This window comes from Danio rerio, chromosome 20 (genome assembly GCF_052040795.2).
Source record: "Danio rerio strain M-AB ecotype USA chromosome 20, GRCz13ab, whole genome shotgun sequence".
Classification (NCBI taxonomy): Eukaryota; Metazoa; Chordata; class Actinopteri; order Cypriniformes; family Danionidae; genus Danio; species Danio rerio.
In genome coordinates this window covers 49,673,187-49,680,575 of record NC_141040.1, presented here as the reverse complement: position 1 = coordinate 49,680,575, position 7,389 = coordinate 49,673,187, and the positions used below count along the sequence as shown (strand labels likewise).

The window sequence follows — 7,389 nt, the reverse complement described above, 5'->3', positions numbered from 1 at the left end:
GTAAATAATCATCGATGAAATGCTTATGATAAGCCGTTGTTTGTTTACCTTCAAGCTTTGCGTGCGCCTATGAGCGCCTGCACACACACATATTATGAACATCTTGACATGCGAAAGTGATCCTGCGAAAGTTGTTCACAATATTGATCATCCACAGATATTGTAATTTAGTCAAATGTTTACAAATACAAGCGCAGCCGTTTAAAGCTCATTTGTGGTGAATGATGTCAGAATTTACCGGTATTTTGGAATGGATGTGTGAATGCTCTTTTCCGGAAAATTTCCGTAACGTCCTCGCCTGTGTGAACAGCGCTTTTTTCAATATACCGGTAAAGTCGTTCCGGAAATTTTCCAGAAATTTACCGGTATCACTGTGTGAAAGGGGCTATTTATTCATCAGGATTGGCAACATAAACCCAAGGTCAGATAGACTTCATAGTGGTAATGTCCTTACAACATCAAGCTGTAACATCATTAAATGTTGATATTTTGCCATTTTTAGGTTCTGTTGGAAAGTGACCAATATCCAGCATTGAGCCAACATCTTAAACCAACGTTTTATTGATGTCAAATACCGACATTTATTTGTCAGGTACTGTATGGCAACCAAAATCCCCTGTCTGATAGATGTCATAGTGGTAACATCCACACAACGTAAAGCTGTAACTTTATTAGATGTAAATATTTGGTTGATTTTAAGTTGTGCTGGAAAGTCACCAAAATCCAACGTCATATTGACGTCAATACCGACATTTATTCGTCAGGTATGGCAACCAAATTCTAATGTCTGATAGATGTCATAGTGGTAAGGTCCACATAACGTGAAGCTGTAACATTATTAGACGTTGATACTTTGTTGATTTTAGGTTGTGTTGAAAAGTGACCAAAATCCAATGTTGAGCCTTCATCTTAAACTAACATCATACTGACATCAAATTCTGATATTTATTCATCGGGTATGGCAACCAAAATCCAATGCCTGATAGATGTCATAGTTGTAACATCCAGACAACGTCAAGATGTAACATCTTTAGATATTTGGTTGATTTTGGGTTGGACATTTGACATTGTACATTGATGTCAACCTAACGTTCTGACGTCAACCCGATTTTCATCTTCAAACAAAATGCAATGCCCCATGACATTGGGGTACAATGTTATTCTGACGTAGTGTTGATGTCCTGTGCCTGCTCAGGGGTGGAGGGATGTATATTTCATCATGCATAAAATATGCAAAACAATTTACGAGCATAGATGAATACAATAGCTTTACTGTTTTCAACAGTACTCAGCTACAGTAATTGAATAATCACACGTAAAATAATACTGCGTAGTCTTCATTGAATAAATAATTCAATGAAAATAATCATTATTAAAGTTACAAATGAGACAATTATCTTATGCCTGAGTGCTTTCGATATAAAATATTGTGCAGTCCTAGTTTTCTTCATGCTGCTGGAATATGGTGTGATTTTGCTGGACGTTCAGCTCATACTGGTCAACTTGTGATTTCAGCCTGATTGAGTTCAGCCTCTGCCCGATCACTGTCCAGTGTTATTGGAATCCGTTCGCTTTATTCACTCGCGGCGACAACAGCCATATCAAAGTAATAACCAGCAATACCCTCGGAAGTCTAATGCGATTTCCACTATGGCGGTTCAATATCTTTCCATGCACAGCAACATGCTGTGGCAATGTGAGGGGGGGGAAATGCTTCTGTTGCTTTATTGGTGCCAGTTTCATCTTTTTTTTTTTTCTCTCTTTTTGACCTCGTCTTGATGGTGCTATCATTAGATCAGTGTTTACTGTAACAAAGTCTGTGATTTTTAGCTGTAAATACCTTTAAAAATGCTACTGTACAGTGCAAATCTGTTACCTGGTTAACAGTAAGTTACTGTATGCAGTGAATAAGTATAAATTGACTTTCACAGAATTTCTTGCATGACATTTTTTTTTTTGTTTAGTTCGTGTTTCTCAACCACGTTCCCGGAGGACCACTAGGACTGCATGTTTTGGATGTCTCCTCTCTCTGTCATTCCCATTACAGGTCTTTCAGTCTCTGCTAATGAGCTGATGGTCTGAATCAGGTGTGTTTGGTCAATAAGATATGCTGTTTCTCAATATGCGTTCTTCAGTGATCTTGCATCCTTGTGTTCTCGTGTAACGCATCAACTGTCAAAGTTTATTTTCAAAACTCAAGAACGCAAGAAGAGAGGATAGTGAAAGTTCCGGATGTGTTCTTCTTGATATCGAGGATGCGTGGATGTAGTCTTGGGTGCAAAACTTGCTCAAGAAGCCCCAGAAGTCATTGAGGCTGAATAAAGGTGGTGGAAAGTTTGTAGTTGCTAAACGTTGCTTGCGATGAACTCATGTCATCATAGTCTATTTTCTGTGTTTATATCAAAGGTACAATGTAAATATTAATACTAATATATATTTGAATACTAAAACCTTGACGTATTAGCATTGTGTAAATCGTGTAAAAATATTGTACTTTATTGTACACTGTAAAAAAAAATCATTATTTAACTTTTTTCCAGCAGCTGGAAAACAACGGCCATTAAATTACAGAAATGTACTGTTAAATTACAGGAATTAACAGTAAAATAACAGACGTTAAATGACAAATTTGCCGGAAATTTAAATTTAAATTATTTTAAGATAAATTTCTGTAATTTAACGTCAGTTATTTTACAATAAATTTCTGTAATTTAACAGCTGTTATTTTACAGTAAATTTCTGTAATTTAAAAGCTGTTATTTTATGGTAAATTTCTTTAGTATAACGACCATTATTTTAAGGTAAATTTCTGTCATTTGATGGCTGTTATTTTACAGTAAATTTCTGTAATTTAACGTCAGTTATTTTACAGTAAATTTCTGTAGTTTAACGTCAGTTATTTTACAGTAAATTTCTGTAATTTAACAGCTGTTATTTTATGGTAAATTTCTGTAATTTAATGGCTGTTATTTTATGGTAAATTTCTGTAATTTAACATCAGTTATTTTACAGTAAATTTCTGTAATTTAACAGCTGTTATTTTATGGTACATTTCTGTAATTTAATGGCTGTTATTTTATGGTAAATTTCTGTAATTTAATGGCTGTTATTTTATGGTAAATTTCTGTAATTTAACATCAGTTATTTTACAGTAAATTTCTGTAATTTAACAGCTGTTATTTTATGGTACATTTCTGTAATTTAATGGCTGTTATTTTATGGTAAATTTCTTTAGTGTAACGACCATCATTTTAAGGTAAATGTCTGTCATTTGATGGCTGTTATTTTAAGGTCAATTTCTGTAATTTAACGACAGTCTTTTTACAGTAAATTTTTGTAATTCAACGTCAGTTATTTTACAGTAAATTTCTGTAATTTAACAGCTGTTATTTTATGGTAAATTTTTTCTACAGTGTAAATTTATTAATGTTTCTATACCGTATTTTTAAAGATAAAATTGTTGGAACCACAGGTCGCTTTAAAGAGTGTTTTTTTATTTACTGATTTGTATTTTGACAGCAGTGCATATCCTTGGCCTGACGTAAGCAGGTATGATGTGTGCAAATGTGCCGTTTATATGTGCACTATGCTTTTTTCCACTACTGGCGCAGGAAATGGAACATTCCAAAGGAATGACAATCAGGCTTGTAGCACATCAAAGGCCTTCAGAAAACAGAAGGAAACCGGCTGAAGTGCCTTAACATCACATTCCAGACAGATGTGATTTAAGACATCTTAAAGCACCTATGAGAAAACTATTTGCTATTAAACCTCTGGTGCTAAACACTGATTCTTGAGTATTAATTAACATTTTCATAGTTGCGTCTGTTGAAGTGTCACAAAACATTGCATTTATTTGCATTTATTTGATCAAATTTTCAGCAACACTGTAAAAAATGCTGGGTTTTGCTCAACTTATTTGTGTTGGGTTGAAATGAATGACTTAGGTTATTTATTAGTTCTTACAAATTTAAATTAAAGTAAATGATCCCCAAAAAACCTCAAGCATTGTGTTCATTCATTTATTCATTCATTTTCATTTTTGGCTTAGTCCCTTTATGATCCGCCAACTTATCCAGCATATGTTTTAGGCAGCTGATGCCCTTCCAGCAGCAACCCATCACTGGGAAACTTCCATACACACACTCATTCACACACATACACTATGGACAGTTTAGCTTATCCAGTTCACCAACACCAAATATCTTTGGACTTGTGGGGGAACCGGAGCACCCGAAGGAAACACACGCAAACATGGAGTGAACATTCACACAGAAATGCCAATTGACCCAGACGAAGCTCGAACCAGCAACCTTCTTGCTATCCACTGCACCCCCGTGACGCTCAGAAGTGTGTTGTTTCAGCTCAATTTAAATAAGTAGTTCAAACTAATTCAAAATCGTCATTCAAAATCAAACAAAAAGGTAGTTAATGTGTCGGTGCTCTTTAGGTAAGGGATTCATAAGGATAAACAACAAAATCATAACTCCAAGGCACTCAAAGTAAGTGAAAATAATTATTAAAAAGCTTTTATGATATGGCTATTCTATAAAATGGCACCTATGTATTTCGGCAACATTTGCCTTTAACTGGGAAACAAAGTTCAGGTGCTTTTGGGCTTACATCAATTGTTAATCAATAAAATTTTGAATAAAACTCTCTTTACCAATAGGGTTTAATTACCTTCCTTACAATAACATTAGTTTGAAAGTTGTAAGTGTATTAGCTACCCTGTGTTCTTTAAATGCTTAAATAATAACATAAAAATAATATAAATAAATAAATATCTTAAGCAGTGAGGTTTTTGATTGTTTATGTGTGTGTATTGCGTGTGGTTTTCTTCTCTCTGCCTCTACAGTCTCCGAATAGGCTTCATCATTACCGCACGTGAATCAGGTCCCAGCCAGCACGTGGAGGCCGGCTTGTTTGTGAAGACAACTTAAACCGGACTGGAACGTCGTTCGGAATGTCTCATCTCTCCCGACTTGTGTATGTTTTGTGGATTAGAAACTGTGTTGTATTTTACTCGGCTAAATTGTTAAGAGTGAATGCTGAGTGTTGACTTTGAGATCTATACGGAGACACGTGTGCTGAGGAGAGTGCCTTTTTGTTTTATTACTTTTTCCTTATGTTTGGTGGTTATTTGGGAGGTAAGTGAATGTTATTTTATTTGTTTGATTTCATGTGCAGGTAAGAGGGTTAAAAACGTTTTTGGTATTTTGGCATTAACCTCCACAAACTTTTTATTGTCTCCTCAAATAAATTTGACTTTACGTTATTTCCTTGGTCATTCATCATTGTTGTTTTTACTTTTAAACGCGAGATGAGTCTCCAGGCTCCTCATTAATTTAAAGGAGTTTAACGTTAATTGTTTTAATTTAATATTATTTATTGTTACGGGTCTGTTTTGCTGTGTGGAGCCAAGCAAAGTTCATAACACCGGACTGACTGTGGTACATATGTGTAGTTTTTTTTTTTTTTTTTTTTTTTTTTACTTGGCAATATTTTTATTTAGTTCATTAAAGTGGCTCAAACTCGCTCATTTTGAGGCAGGAACCGGCGGACGTACAACAACTTTAACTATGAGGTAAACACAAAACAAAACTTTCCATCCGGAGCTCCTTCACGGGACTCCACACTTGTAAACAATCGCTCGCGAAATTCGCGCGGCTCTCGGTCCCACCCAGACTTGTCAGCGCTACCAACCGACCAATCACAGAGCTTACGCTACGTGTCGTTGCGACGTGTAGTTACATTTTTTGAGAGGTGCACGTCAGTGACAGCGATGGCCACGGCGAAGGGCTATGCGTCAGCACCGTAGCATACGCCGGCGTTTGACGCAGAAGTATAAATCAGCCTTTAGGTTAAATCTGTATTGGCTATTTCAGATATTGCGTCCAAAACCATGTTGAAAACGTGACACATGCTTCTTCCTTTACTATTTTAAATGTGTTTCTGAACTCACGATCCTCTGCTGTTTGCCTTTGCTCTGGCCACCATCAGCTATTCATACACATGCCTGGCGCGGCTAATTTTTAAAGTAGTTAAACTTTTGCCACTGTGTGGATTAATACTGAACGCGTATTGTTGTTGTTATTACTTGGGATTAGGGATAAGAGTAGAGTATATGCTGGTGTTTAACTGTATTGCTTTATTGCATTCCTGCATTGGGCTCACGCATAGTCTCTGCTACTTCCTAGCCGTGGTGGGCATTTCTCTCTGTCTCGCACTAAAAACCAGTCGACCAAGCGCAACAGACTGGGTCATCTGACAAAGATTAGCCTCACACAAGAGAGAGGTTTGGGAACAAATTAATCATATGGGAATCGTTGGAATAATTGGGTAAAAATAAATGGATATTCTAAGACAATGAAGTGTTTTTTGACCTTGCAATCAAATTAGCCTGTTGTTGGAGACCCCTAAAAACAAAATATGACCTTATATAATGCAAAATCAGGGTACTTTAAATTTGACTTGCTGAAACGTGCAGAAACCCTTGCATTTCTTCATAAAAATACATCTTTTTATTCGTATTTTGCATGAGGGAAGCTAGGTTAGCGAATGGGAATGTAAAGTCCTCATTTAGATAAAGATAAAATGAAATAAAATTGTATATTGATGCTAAGAAAATATTTAATATTCCATTCAAAACCAATGGAAGATGAAGCTGTAAGATGTACAATGTCTCATTTCTGGAGAATCAGTGTAATGTTCGGTCCGTATAGTTAAATTAGTATCCGAGGAGGGATAAATTTCAGTTTCACAAGCTCGCTCCCAACTGAATGCCATTTTAATGGCAAAGTACTTCTAAAGGTGCTGACTTAACATTTTCCTGCAGTGAAATGTCATTCATTACCATGCAAAACCTTATCTTGCTTAATCAACCGTTTCACTGAAATGTCTTTTGCCTCTCACAGGTATTCAGCGACAACTATCGTGCCATCTAACAAATTGCTCTTCTTGACAGATAAAACCGCAGTGAACTCTTCTCAGGAAATCACACGACTGGCGCTTTAAGTGAAATGATAAACGCCGGCCCATTGTATTAATTGATACTTCAGGGCCTTAAAAATTGCTAAAGTTGTCTAACATGATGAATAAAAGTTAAGGCGATTGGGTTTTAGATGATTTGCAGTGTATTATATGCGAGGTTAATTAAACACACACTCCAGGCTGCTCCTTTTACTCACGCAAGCGTGCCTTTTCCACCGCATTTAGATACGCATTTCTTCAAGGCATGAAAATTGCAGCTAGTGGTGCTGGAAACATGCTCTTGTAATCATAATTATGGTAGCATTACTGTAATTTCGCCTCAACAGTTCGTTAACTGGCAGGAGCTCATGCCACGGGCCTGTTTTGATTATACTCTTGGCTGCCTGGATAAAACGC

At 36.3% G+C, this 7,389-nt stretch overlaps 1 long non-coding RNA gene across 2 annotated transcripts; it reads left to right on the top strand.

The window, feature by feature from the left end:
* The first annotated feature begins 502 nt into the window (after nt 1–502).
* On the top strand, nt 503–4,408 carry LOC141379451 (uncharacterized). Of its 2 annotated transcripts, none has more exons than XR_015519203.1 (3): nt 503–592; nt 1,965–2,941; nt 3,153–4,408. It is a non-coding gene; the product is annotated as an uncharacterized LOC141379451 (long non-coding RNA). The 2 variants fall into 2 exon arrangements; XR_015519204.1 differs by lacking the exon at nt 503–592 and adding an exon at nt 1,793–1,886.
* Nucleotides 4,409–7,389: the final 2,981 nt, after the last annotated feature.